Source organism: Cuculus canorus, chromosome 7 (assembly GCF_017976375.1).
Source record: "Cuculus canorus isolate bCucCan1 chromosome 7, bCucCan1.pri, whole genome shotgun sequence".
NCBI classification, from domain to species: Eukaryota; Metazoa; Chordata; class Aves; order Cuculiformes; family Cuculidae; genus Cuculus; species Cuculus canorus.
The window spans coordinates 1,830,783-1,843,247 of NC_071407.1; the positions used below are offsets into that span (position 1 = coordinate 1,830,783).

At 42.9% G+C, this 12,465-nt stretch overlaps 1 protein-coding gene across 2 annotated transcripts in view; it reads right to left on the reverse strand.

The window, feature by feature from the left end:
* Window positions 1-12,465, reverse strand: part of PLPP4 (phospholipid phosphatase 4) — a 48,284-nt gene that overhangs the window by 4,076 nt on the left and 31,743 nt on the right. The gene's annotated exons all lie outside the window — the stretch shown is intronic.

The following is a 12,465-nucleotide window of genomic DNA, read 5'->3' on the forward strand; positions in this document are numbered from 1 at the left end:
GGTTCCATTAACCTGTTTCTACAGAACATGCTCAGCTGGCAGCGACACCACAACTCGGGGCACCAGGGTTCTGTCCTCAACTACTTTCTTCTTGCAGCTTTTTATCTTCCAGAAATATGCTGGATGGTTTTTTTCTTTTTAAATATGCATTTTAATGTTTTTTTTAATTAGAAACATTTAAACATTTTTTTTTTTTTGCTGTAGGAAAACTAGTGCTGAACAGGCAGCTCTGTAAAATTTATCTTCTGTTTTCTCCACAAATGTCATACTCGGTTTTGCTCCTGAGTGCAGAGAACATGAGCACAAAACCCACAGACAGCAAAATTATAAATATTTATCCAAGCATTTGATATCCTTTTTCTAACTACCTTTATAATTTTAATAACTTTATAATTATTAAGAGGTAATAGGTCACATTTATAATAGAGAATCCTGTTCCAATTCTGTCATCAGTGAATTTAAAGGTAAACTGGCCATCAGTGCCGAGTCAGACCTGCATCCTGTCCCGACAGGGCTTCTGAAATGCCTTTCTCCTCGTGCCACTGAACGCTAGATGTGAGAATTACTTTGAGTTCTGCTGATAAACCTCTGGGATGCTCAATTTTAGCTGACAGTCCAACGGAGTGGCTCCCTGAGTTTACGCTACCCAGATGTTTGAATGCAATTACTGAAGATTTGCATTTCTTCTTCAAAGACACCAATAAATCAGTTCTTCAGACTGGCTGTGGCAGAGTAAGACAGAATGCTGATGAGCCGTCAAACCACAATCCCAAACTCAGTGTTCTCCTAGAGGCTGCTCCAACTGGTGCCCATTACATACTTAGAAGACAAACCTCAAAAATCAACAATCCTGATAAACGTAAGATTTCTTGCAGACTGGGCTACCTTCTTGTGTGCAGACCTTTGAGAGGCATCCAAACTTGCTTTGCCTTTCAGACTATCAGTCAGACAAGAAGAAATCATTTCTTCTGATAGTTCATCATGGTATTCTTGAAATGTAAGTACTGTCCTAGGAGTAAGCACTACTCCTTTTTTCCAAGCGTAGACTTTCTCTTGTGCCTCTCACGTTTGCTACATCAGCCACTGGAATACAACACAAGACAACGCTGCTCTCTTCTGCGCTCTTTCCATTATACTAGATAATTTTTGTGGCATTACCTTCTGCATCACAGATCTGCAGCTCTAGATATGGTTATTCTGATGGCTAACGCCACCCATTCCATCCATGTGAGCAGACCTAGAGGTGTCCATTCTGCAGATCTTTGGAACTAAAAATACATATAAACTTAGCAGAAACTGCAGAGACAAGACTCACTTCCATCACTCCAAGTTCTAGTTGAGTAAAGGGAGTGAGCAAAACTACATCTGCCATGGACAGTGACTATCAAGTGCAATCTTGGAATGAATCCTTTCAAATGCTTCCTCTTAATCACTAGTTTGATCTCCATTTTCCATCTCAGGTTGTTATTTTTTACATCAGTAAGGCTTTTCACAGCCTTCCTACAAGAAGTGCTGTTTCTGCTTCCCAAGATTCAAGTACACGTGGAAGTGGAATTGATGCAAACACTCTTCTAAGCATCTATTGAGGTAGAAGCAAGAGGAAGCACAAGAGGATGTGTTTATACTCTTACAGCAATGACACGAGCAAAATACTTCATAGAATCAAAAACCTGCCTTCTAGCCATGTGCTAAGCCCTCATCCTGCACTGGGATCAAAGGGTGCAGAACCTTGCCCCCAAGAAAACCTTAGAAGGGAAAATGGCACTCAGTGAAGGTACCATGTCCACGCCTTGCAGAGCTGATGAGTGGGCAACCAGTAGAGGGGAAGAAAACGGAAGAGTCAAAAAAAACCCCAATTTAACAGGTTTTTAGAACTAACCGGATCATTGTAGACTTCTGTGTGAAGACAAGAAAGTGTTGCTTTGACCTTATAGTCTAGTGGTTCAGGAATTACCAACTTTAGAGAGAGCCTTGTTTTGTGTTGGTGGGGATCTGGAACCGCTGCCAGGAGGCACATTTTATAACTCTGACATAGTGGTAATTTAAGCCTGTCAAAACTAGCTTATCGTTGGGCTTTATCACTACCGGGATAAACAAAACCACATTAGACTCAATCTTTTAGCTTGTTTTTATCATCTTCTTTAAAAAAAAACAAAACAATTCACAGAAGAAATAAGGATGACAGCATCTGGAGACAGTGCAGACCCCATCTTGACACCCAGTTCTCTCCAGACAGGAAGCGAGTTTAAGAACCAAACCCATTACCGGGCTGAAATGCATGAAACTGCAAACAAGAATCTGATCTAAAGCACCCTAAATAAATTATTCATTAAAAATGTAATTGCTTTTGTGGGTGTTTTCTGGAAATGAAGCTACCCCACGAGGACCTTCAGCTCCTCAAGTTCTAATGAATGCTTTGCAGAGCACACGAAACGGCATCTTCACACTAAGCAGTTTCTGAGCTGAAGAAAAAATCCTCAAATTTAAGTTGCAACAAATCATGAAACTGCAGAACAACCATTAAATCAGAGAAAATGATCCATCTCTTTGTCTGTAATGCTCTACACTTGCCACGATTACCGTCTCTTTTCCAATGCAAACACATCCTATTCATCACTGGGACTGCACAGCAGCATCCTGCAGTTTTTGCTGGGGCTACTGGTGAATGTTTTCAGCCTCACACTGTTCAAAGACTGAAATATTTATCTTTCCTGAAGGAAAAAGCATGATACCAAAAGGCTGCATAAATTTTAATGCTGAAATTCAATTCAAAGAGGATTTTAGAGAAGTACAATTCCCAGAGAATGTTTTGAGCTTATGATCACAAGCAGAATATTATGGTTTTTCTTCCAAGTGGGGCAGTCAATCACCTTCCCTTTGTGAGCTTTATTAATTTCTTCTCACAAAGAGAGACAGTTCAGCAGCGGCAATATGAAAAGCGCATCACAAAGTACAAATGTATGCAGGGACTCGGGAAACAGAAAGGAGATATCAGAGACAGAGGTATGTTAGAACAAAACCACACCTCTATTATCTCAAACGCAAGGAACTGGAGTATTAGTCACCAGGTTGTTTTTGCAGGACTGTCACAGCGAGTTCTCGTGAACCTTTTTGGGGTTTGCTGATGTATTTTCGTTTCATGCACTCTTCAAGAGATGTCGTTACACCTGAAACACCTGAAGCAGTCTCACGTGTATCTCACAGCTATCAAAAGCGAGGACTTAAGGTCTCATCCGTTCAGTTAACGATGCCGTTCACAAGAAGCCCTGAAAGTGGCTCTGCCCCACAGCCTGTTTTGCTTCGCCCGGCAAAGACAAGCCTACAGCCCTCGGATTCTGGAATTACTTTGAAGAGATGGGGTCAACAGTCAGGCACAAATCAAAGCAGCCTTAGCGTCAACATAAGCTACACAAGACCGTCTTCTAATCTCAGCCCTAACCACACGACTGTATCCGAGTAGAAAGACACCTTTCTTTGCAGGATATTTCTTCACTCTTTACTCACTGCCAAGGTCTTCATGCTTCTCAATTATTCTTGGTGAAATTAGGTCCAACTAATGAACCTGTACCAGATTTAAACCTAGGACAGAATGATATCAGGATGCAACCAGTCCTTGAATGCACCCAGAACGGTGCTGCTCCAGTGGGGTCTCTGCTACAGATTATCAGCTCTCCAACTGTAGCACAAATTATTCTCAGTGGGGAATTTATGGCGAATCTCATTACAAATTATCCCCACCAAGAGCGAAGTTTTTCACTCCAGTCTAACATTTGAACATACCAAGTCCCACCGACTGGATCAGGGTAACCGCTTGCGTCCTGCTCTGCCACCCATACGCCATCGGTAGCACCTTGGTAACAGATCACAACCTGCTCAACTGCTCATCCTTCCATTCACCACACCAAGTATTTCTATCAGTCTTCACAAAAGCCTGTTTAGGTCCCTCTTTTCTCTTACATATCTAAGAAATGCATTCCTTATTTCCCTGGATTCTCCTTCAATAGGATGAAACATTTCCCAACGGCACTGCCATAGAGCTGTTAATTAAGAGATTTACCCTGAAAACAGAGGGGCAGCAGCAATCACCACCAAAAACCTGTGCCTTGTAGCTCATCTGTTACTTAAAATGTTCACTTTCAACTGAAGGAAATATGATTATCCTGCACGAAACTGCTAGCTAAAGATAATTAACAGTTCAAATTTAGATATTCAACTGTAATGATATGTGCTGCAGTAATATTTTATACAAATTATCAGAGGAGAGCAAACAATTCTATTGAAATTCAATAATTTCTTCACTCCGAAGCACATAAATCATTTCAATTTTTCAAACAAATGAATGGCTTTTAAAATGTAAAAATCTTTCCAGTTTTACAACTGACTAATTTCAATTATTTAGTGAAAAAGGGGAGGTGGAGCTGGCTGTTCTCTGACTCTAAAGACATAATATTTTCCAGTCTCGTTTTTATTCTTTTTAGACGCAGCAAGACACACCACGAAGACTACATTTATTTAATTAGCGCTTCATCAAGCAAATCTGGTGCAAGCATGAACCGCATAATTAGCTTTGATATCATCAGGGAAGGCAGCTCCTCAGGGGTGATACAACAGCAAGGCACTATACATTGACAAACAACGGCGAGTGGAACAGTTAATTGTGGAGATAAAGAGAAAATTGAAGTATTTACCAGTCAGCCAGTCAACAGCAAAGGTGCTGTTTCTTGTCAGAACTGTTGGAGCAGTCCCTACGTGTCCAAGATGACAACTCACACCATGGAGACTCCTAGTCTGACTGTCAGAGGCTTTATAGCTGTTTTAGAGAAGGAAAAAACCCAAGAGATTTCTCTCTCCTTCCCCCGAAATCAAGTAGTGGAGCGGACAGAAAACTCATTTAGGAGTAATATTGAGAACACATTCTGCCCACAGAGGCAGAGCTCAGCCAGAAGGGATGGGACACATCCAAACAAATGCTGACACCACTACGTAAACCCGCTCATGAGACTATAATTGCTAGAGACAAATAGGCATCTCCAAGCTATGTTACAGAATGCTTTTTGGTGATGGCATCAAGGCCAGGTTCAGTTTTGGGCCTCTCGCTGCAAGGAGGACATTGAGGGGCTGGAGAGCCTTTAGAGAAGGGAATGGAGCTGGGCAAGGGGCTGGAGAACAAGCCTTAAACGGAGCAGCTGAGGGAGCTGGGGTTGTTCAGCCTGGAGAGAAGGAGGCTGAGGGGAGACCTCATCACTGTCTACAACTGCCTGAAGGGACATTGTAGTGAGGTGAGCGTTGGTCTCTTCTCCCAAGTGACCGGCAACAGGACAAGAGCAAACAGTCAAAACTTGCAGCAGGGGAGGTTTAGATTGGATACGAGGAAATATTTTTTCATGGAAATGGTTCTCAGGCCCTGGCAGAGACTGCCCAGGGAGGTGGTGGAGTCTCCATCCCTGGAGGGGTTTAAAAGACAGGGAGATGAGGTGCTCAGGGATCTGGTTTAGGAGAGGACAGGGACAGTTAGACTTGATGATCTCAAAGGTCTATTCCAACCAAGCGATTTTATGAGTAGGTCCATCCAAATTATACTCCTGCCTCTCATATTTTACTCTTCCAATCTGATCAGAAACCTCTGCTGTAACCATCCTCCAAAGGTTTCTGGATGTTTAAACAGAATGTAGGAACCTCAGGCAGAGACTTCTAAAGTTCAGATTGAAAGGAGCAAAAACTGAGTCTCAAGAAAAATCACCAGAGGAAGCAGCTGATTGCAACAAAGTTTTAATATTTAAAAATATTTTCCATAAACATTTTTTCCTGTAGGTTTCATGAGATAAAAAGCTGACTTCAGTATTTGCTCAGTCCTGTGTCAAAGGAAGGGGAAAAAATTTACCTACTTTTCCATAATAGCTGGTGCTTTCTACATAGAAGTGACAGTAACAGCAAAATCCCCACGAGGCTTTCTGCAGGTGTTCTGTACTTTACTTTCTCTGGTGTAAATAAAGTGCTTGATTTCCTGCACATATCTCACAGCTTTTATCTCAGGAGACTTTAATATCCCCTTGTTTCCAAGAGACCTCAGTTAATGCTTTCAGAAATCTTTACAACTGAGATTTCTGCAATTTGATAAATCACTCAGCCACCTTTAAGGAAAGGTGCACAGCTTCTTAACTTTATAATTCAATTTCAAGGCTTTTATTGATTTATTTTTCTTTCACTTACAGCAGAAATAGCAGTTGTTAGTCTTGTCTACATTGAAATCATTCTGGATTGGCTCAGGGTTATTTGCATTACAAGCACATGTACTTATGTGATTCAGCTCTATCACTCCTCCTGCTCCAAAGGGTTTTGAGCCAATCAGCTCTTGTAGAGTGGGAAACACGCACCCCAGCTCATGAAGGCCACCAACATGTAGGCACACCTGAAGTCCCCGTGGAAACAGAATGGTTGGTTTTACTTCCAAGCAGCTCTAGTCTTGGCAGAACATTCTCATACACGCTCTGATTCATTGAGGGCTTGAAGTCCACACCACGACAACATGAAACATGGTGCTACAAGAGTGTCATAACACTGTCGTCAACGGTGCCTGACCAGAATTAAAATGCTGCCACAGAAAATCTTACCTGTAGTCTCTACAGATGTAGAAAATCAACCTACCAACATTAAGAGCAAGGACTGAAGGACTGCTTCTAGCAGTCACTGCTGACTGAACCTGATCAAAATGTTTCACAGCTGATGGGACTAGAGGCAAATTCACACATGAATATCAACTTCTAGTTCTCAAACAGGAATTCTGACTAGACCTACAATTCTTTCCTTTCTGCAGAGGATGATGGAAGGGATATCCATCCTTCAGGAGGCCAGGGTTTGACTTGAAATTAAAGTCAGAATCAAAACCACTGAGGATGGAAAAGACATCTAAGCTCATGCAGTCCAACCATCAGCCCAACACCACAATTCCTACTAAACCATGTCCCCAAGTGCCACGTCCACACGCTTGTTGAAGCCTTCCAGGGATGGAGACTCCACCGCTGCCCCGGCAGCCTCTGCCAATGCTTCATCACTCTTTTGGTAAAGAATTTTTCCTAACAGCCAATAATCTAAACCTCCTCTGGCACAACTTGAGGCTGTTTCCCCTCATCCTATCATTTCGTTACTTGGGAGAAGAGAAAAGAAACATGTTCTTGCAGTGAATACAATGAATACACAACCAAGCCATGGTTTTGACTGGGCTGTTTCCCTGCTTCTCACGTACAGCGCAGTAACCAAGCTTCTCCTACCTCCCGACCACCGCCTAAAACAACCCACTGTTGAGCTTACCCACCTTAAAGGAAACCCTACACTGGAGGATAGATTACTCGGGAAGAGCCAACACATCTGATTTAGAAACATCCGTACAGTTTGGGTTGTTCTGACACAGAAATGCTGCACAAAACCATACCCAATGGATTTTGGAGTCTGATGTCAGCGTTAGGCTGCAATGGCAATTTCAGGGCATCTCAACATCTACCAGGGCTGTAATGAGACCTTAAAGGCAGTCAGAAATCGATGTGCCGGCCTCCTCTGCCTGAGTTGATAGCCATCCATTTTCAAATTAGCCTTGAGCTTTCTGACCCATTTTGCTCCAGAGAAGAGCTGTCACCGCAGTTCACAGATGAAAATTAATCTTTAGATCTCTAGTGGAACTCAAACACCTTTTAACTAAAAAGGTCAGCCAGAACAACGGTCTTTGCTTTATATACAGCTAAGGTCTACAACATCACAGCAAAGTCCTCTGCAGGCCGTGAAATCAAGAGTAAACCTTAACCCTAGCTTATGGATTTTACCTGAGAAGATGAACTTAGGTAAGAGAAAACGGAGAATTAGACTGAAAGGTAATTAAGCTTCTTCCCTGCACAGATGAAAGCAAACCGAACAGCTATAATAATCAAGAAAGAGCTGCTGGGAAAACTCTTTCATTGAGATTTGCTCATATTTCCAACTGTCTTAACTTCAGCTCTCCAGCACTTGAGGACAAACCATGTGGACTGCCAGAGTCATTCATTCTATCCTTCAATAACGGTGCAGGATTCAAGATGATTCCATGCGCTTTGCTTACTCTCCACTCAAGTATCCTGTGGGATCTGTCTCCAGATTAGGAAAAGCAAAACCGAATAAAAAAGCCCCTTTTGGTGTTCTACGTGAATAACAAACTACATGTTTCATTTCAGAATTCTGAGGGAATTCTCTGATTTCTTCAGCTGTATTCCACAGCAACTGCTACAACGCTCTTTCAGCCAATGTAACACACAAAAGAAAGAAAACCAAACCCATACACACAAGCAATAAAAGCTCTTGCCCAGCACTACGCTAACATTCATTGTGGAAGCTGTACAAATAAAACTGAGATGTTATACCACAAAATAATTTCTTCAAACCTTCATTTTTCCTTGTAAAAGGAACCTCTGGAATCAATAAAGATTTCCATTTAAAAAAAAATAAAAATCAATGACACAATTTAGCCAAAAGTTAACTTTTCAAACTAATTTAAGTAACTAAATTGCAAAACTGCGTAAGTATTTTATTTATTTTGCAGCTAGTACAGAACTTTTATACAGAAAATGGGGTGGGCTTATTAATTTTTATTCTCATTAATCTATCCAATCCAACATGAAATTGTAATTTTAATTATCTCTCCACTGTGTTACTCAAGAGATTCCTTTTTATCAAGTTTGTTTTTCAGTCAGTTAATAGATTCAAATTGGGATCTTTCTACCCGGGACAGGGTCTGGGGCACAATTCTTCTGAGGAGCAGTTAAGGGCGCTGGGGCTGTTCAGACTGGGGAAGAGGAGGCTGAGGGGAGACCTCATTGCGCTCTGCAGCTCCCGGAAAGGAGGTTGTAGGGAGGTGGGTGCTGGGCTCCTCTGCCAAGTGACAAGTGACGGGACAAGAGGAGATGGCCTCAAGTTGCACCAGAGGAGATTTAGATTGCATGTTAGGAAAAATTTCTTCACTGAAAGAGTGGTGAAGCCCTGGCAGAGGCTGTCCAGGTGGAGTCTCCATCCCTGGAGGGGTTCAAAAAGCACGTAGACATGGTGCTTCAGGCTGTGGTTTAGCAGGCACGGTGGGGTTAGGCTGATGGTTGGACTGGATGAGCTGAGAGGTCCTTTCCAACCTCAATTCTGAGTCTATTCTTTGATTCCAATAGCCGACATGAAACTCCTGAAGCTCAGGGAAGTGCAAAGTCCTGTGTGAGGGCAAGTACTGCCTGCTGACTCTCTCCAGCAGCAGGCAGTAAAAAGAGAAGAGACAACAGGCACAAACTCCAGGAAATTGTATTTAAACATAAGAAACATTCTCGCTGTGAGTGTGAGCAAATACTGGAATGGGTTTCCCTATGAGAAAGCTTGCAGAATGTCTATATTCAGTTACTTGCAAACCCCAAATGGACACTGCCTGGAGGAACCAGCTCTCCCTGACCCTCCTTTGAGCAGCAGGTTGGAACTTGATTTCCAGAGGTACCTTTAACCTAACAATTCTGTGCATCAAACTCTAACAAACCAGAGTCAGAAAGTGATTACTCATTTATCCATAGCAGACACATCCAATTCAGGATGCACATGTGGGTATTCACGACGACCACGGGCTCAATCAGCCCCTGACTACTAACACCAAACAGCAGAGACTCCAAGAAAGTTAAATTAAACCCTCACCAAGCCATTCCTTTGTTCTTTCAGCACAAAGACATTAAAACCAGTTTCATGCAACTTCCTCAAATCGATGACAGCAATCCTTGAGCCGAAAAACACCGCTTACATCAGTCTGAACAATTCAGAAATAACACATTTAAAAATAGTCATTAAATAAAGCTGAGGCCAGAACTGTGGCAACCGCAATTTGCTTGCAAATGTGCTGAGCAGAATAAGAGCCTGAAGGGAGTTATATCATGATGAATTACTCATTTTCTCTAAGAATGCAAACAGGGTCAAGGATTTGGCATTTCATTCACGCAGGATTGTTTCTGAATAAACTGCGTTGTGTTACTATTATTTACCCACACTTGCTTGTACAAGAACTTCATTACTATAGTCATGTCAGTAGAGGAGATATCTAACTGTCTAGGAATTATTACTTTTTTAACATAAATAACCCATTTCGTTGCTGAGTTGTTCCTTTTTTCCTAAGAAACCTTCAGGAGACAATCCATTCAGAAATCGTTTCTATGGCAAGCAGATCAGAACACGATGCTGTGGGTCCTGCTGCTGTTGCAAAGCTGCTTTAAGCCAAAAGAGGGGAGATTGAGATAAGAACTTCAGAAGAAATGTTTTGCTGTGAGGGTGGGGAGGCCCTGGCTCAGGTTGCCCAGAGCAGTGGTGGCTGCCCCATCCCTGCAGGGGTTCCAGGCCAGGTTGGATGGAGCTTGGAACCCCTGAGCCAGTGGGAGGTGTCCCTGCCCATGGCAGGGGGCGGCACTGGATGGGCTTTGAGGTCCCTTCCAAACGAAACCATTCCATGATTTGGATAACAAGCTTGCAAAATACATCCAGAGCAAACCCTGAAGGGCACACGTGCTTACTGCACAAACCTTGCGAGGTTCGGATGCCATGAGGGTACCTCCGAGGCAGGCTGCCTGAAGGTCCTTTGCAAGACAACTCTACAGAAGATACACCAGAAGGACACAGGTAGGAGGAAAGAAACGCTAGAACTTATGATCTTCATAAATATCATTCTTTCAATGAAGTACGGACACACAGAAGATGCGTGGTACCTTCACAAGTAGTAGCTTTGAAGAGCATAAAATTTCCAATAGATTATAAGACCATGGAAATAGTAAATAAAGCAAGACAGACCTACATTTTGGAAGCATTTTGGTCAGAATAGCTACGTATAAACCTGGGAGTCAGGAACACCTCTGAGCTATCGGACCCAGGCAAGAGTCTTTGGTCCCACATGTTGGAACACAAGCAAGATATACCGGTAATTGAACTGGAAAAGACACAAATGTGCTCCAAACAATCCAGAAGATCCAGGAACTTCTTTGATCCAGTAGAATATGCAGTACTGGGAGAATTTTGGTGGTGTCACTGAATGTTGGGTTGTGCTTCTGCAGATCCTAAACTCAAGTTGCTGTTATAAAAGCCATCCAGGCGTCACCTAACTTCAAGAGTCTTTCCAGAAAAGGACAGCAAAAGACAGAGGTGGGAGCCAGCAGCCTTGAATGAGATGTGCCAGCTCAAAGTATGTTTTCAGCAGTCACTGTGAGTCAAGTTCTGCTCCTCGTTCAGAGAAGGTAGCAACAACCACGCTGTCTTCGTGTAGGTCAGCCTCCTGTTCTCTCCTTCAGGGCCCAAGCTGACTCTCAAAGTGGAAGACAGGTAGTTCCCAACATTTTTATTGAGTACACGAGGTCGGGTCAGGCCACCGGGAGGTGTGGGTTCCGTCACTCTTGTTACACAGCCCTGCGCTTCACCCTCGCAGCACAGCATTCACCGCGCCCCAGACTTTCTTGTTAAAGGCCTCATTTTGCATGGATGAGGTTTTAGATCCTGGTATATCAAAGCTTTTGATTGACAGCCTGTCCAAGGAATGCCCTAAGAAAAACTGGTTTGAAGATGAGAATGGCTCTTGACTGAAGCTTGTAAAAACTCTCTTTAGGAGCTGCCTGGCAGCTTTTACCTGTGATTTATTTTCTTCATGTGTTCAAGTGAAGTAGAAAATACCAAACTGAAGTGGGCTGATTGTAACTATCACTCCAAGAGAGGCACTATAGTTCATGTCAACTTTCACCCTCCCCATTTACATTTCCACAGCCATGAAAAGAGAAAAAAAAATGACGAAGACAAACAAAACCCCTCTTTTTAGTGCTGCTTCATGAGTTCCCCAACAAAGAGAAAGGATGCCAGAAATCTGAAGAATGGAATTCCTCAATTTTACCTTGTAGCAACCTTGTACTGAAGGAAAGGAGCCAAGAAAACATTTTGGACTGAGTTTATGAAAGGAAAATTTGCAATGACCTATATGTGAAGAAGGCAGGAAGGACTTTTTAAAACTGAGGCAAGAGAACAATTCTTCACAGGGAGCGAGGGAAGTATCACAGAATCGTTTGGATGGAAATACCATGGAGATCATTGAGTTCAATAGTACCTGTCCACTACTAAAGCAGATCTCTGAGCGCCTCGTCTGCCTGTCTTTTAAACCCCTCCAGAGGTGGGGACTCCACCACCTCCCTGGGCAGCCTCTGCCAGGGCCTGAGAACCCTTTCAGTGAAGGGATTTTTCCTGATGCCCAATCTAAACCTGCCCTGGGGTAACTTGGGCCATTTCCTCTCATCCCATCACTTGTTACTAGGGAAAAAAGATCAACATCCACCTCACCACACCCTCCTTTCAGGGAGCTGTAGGCAGTGACGAGGTCTCCCCTCAGCCTCCTCTTCTCCAGGCTGAACAGCCCCAGGGCCCTCAATGGCTCCTTGTAAGGCTAGAATTATAGCAAAACAC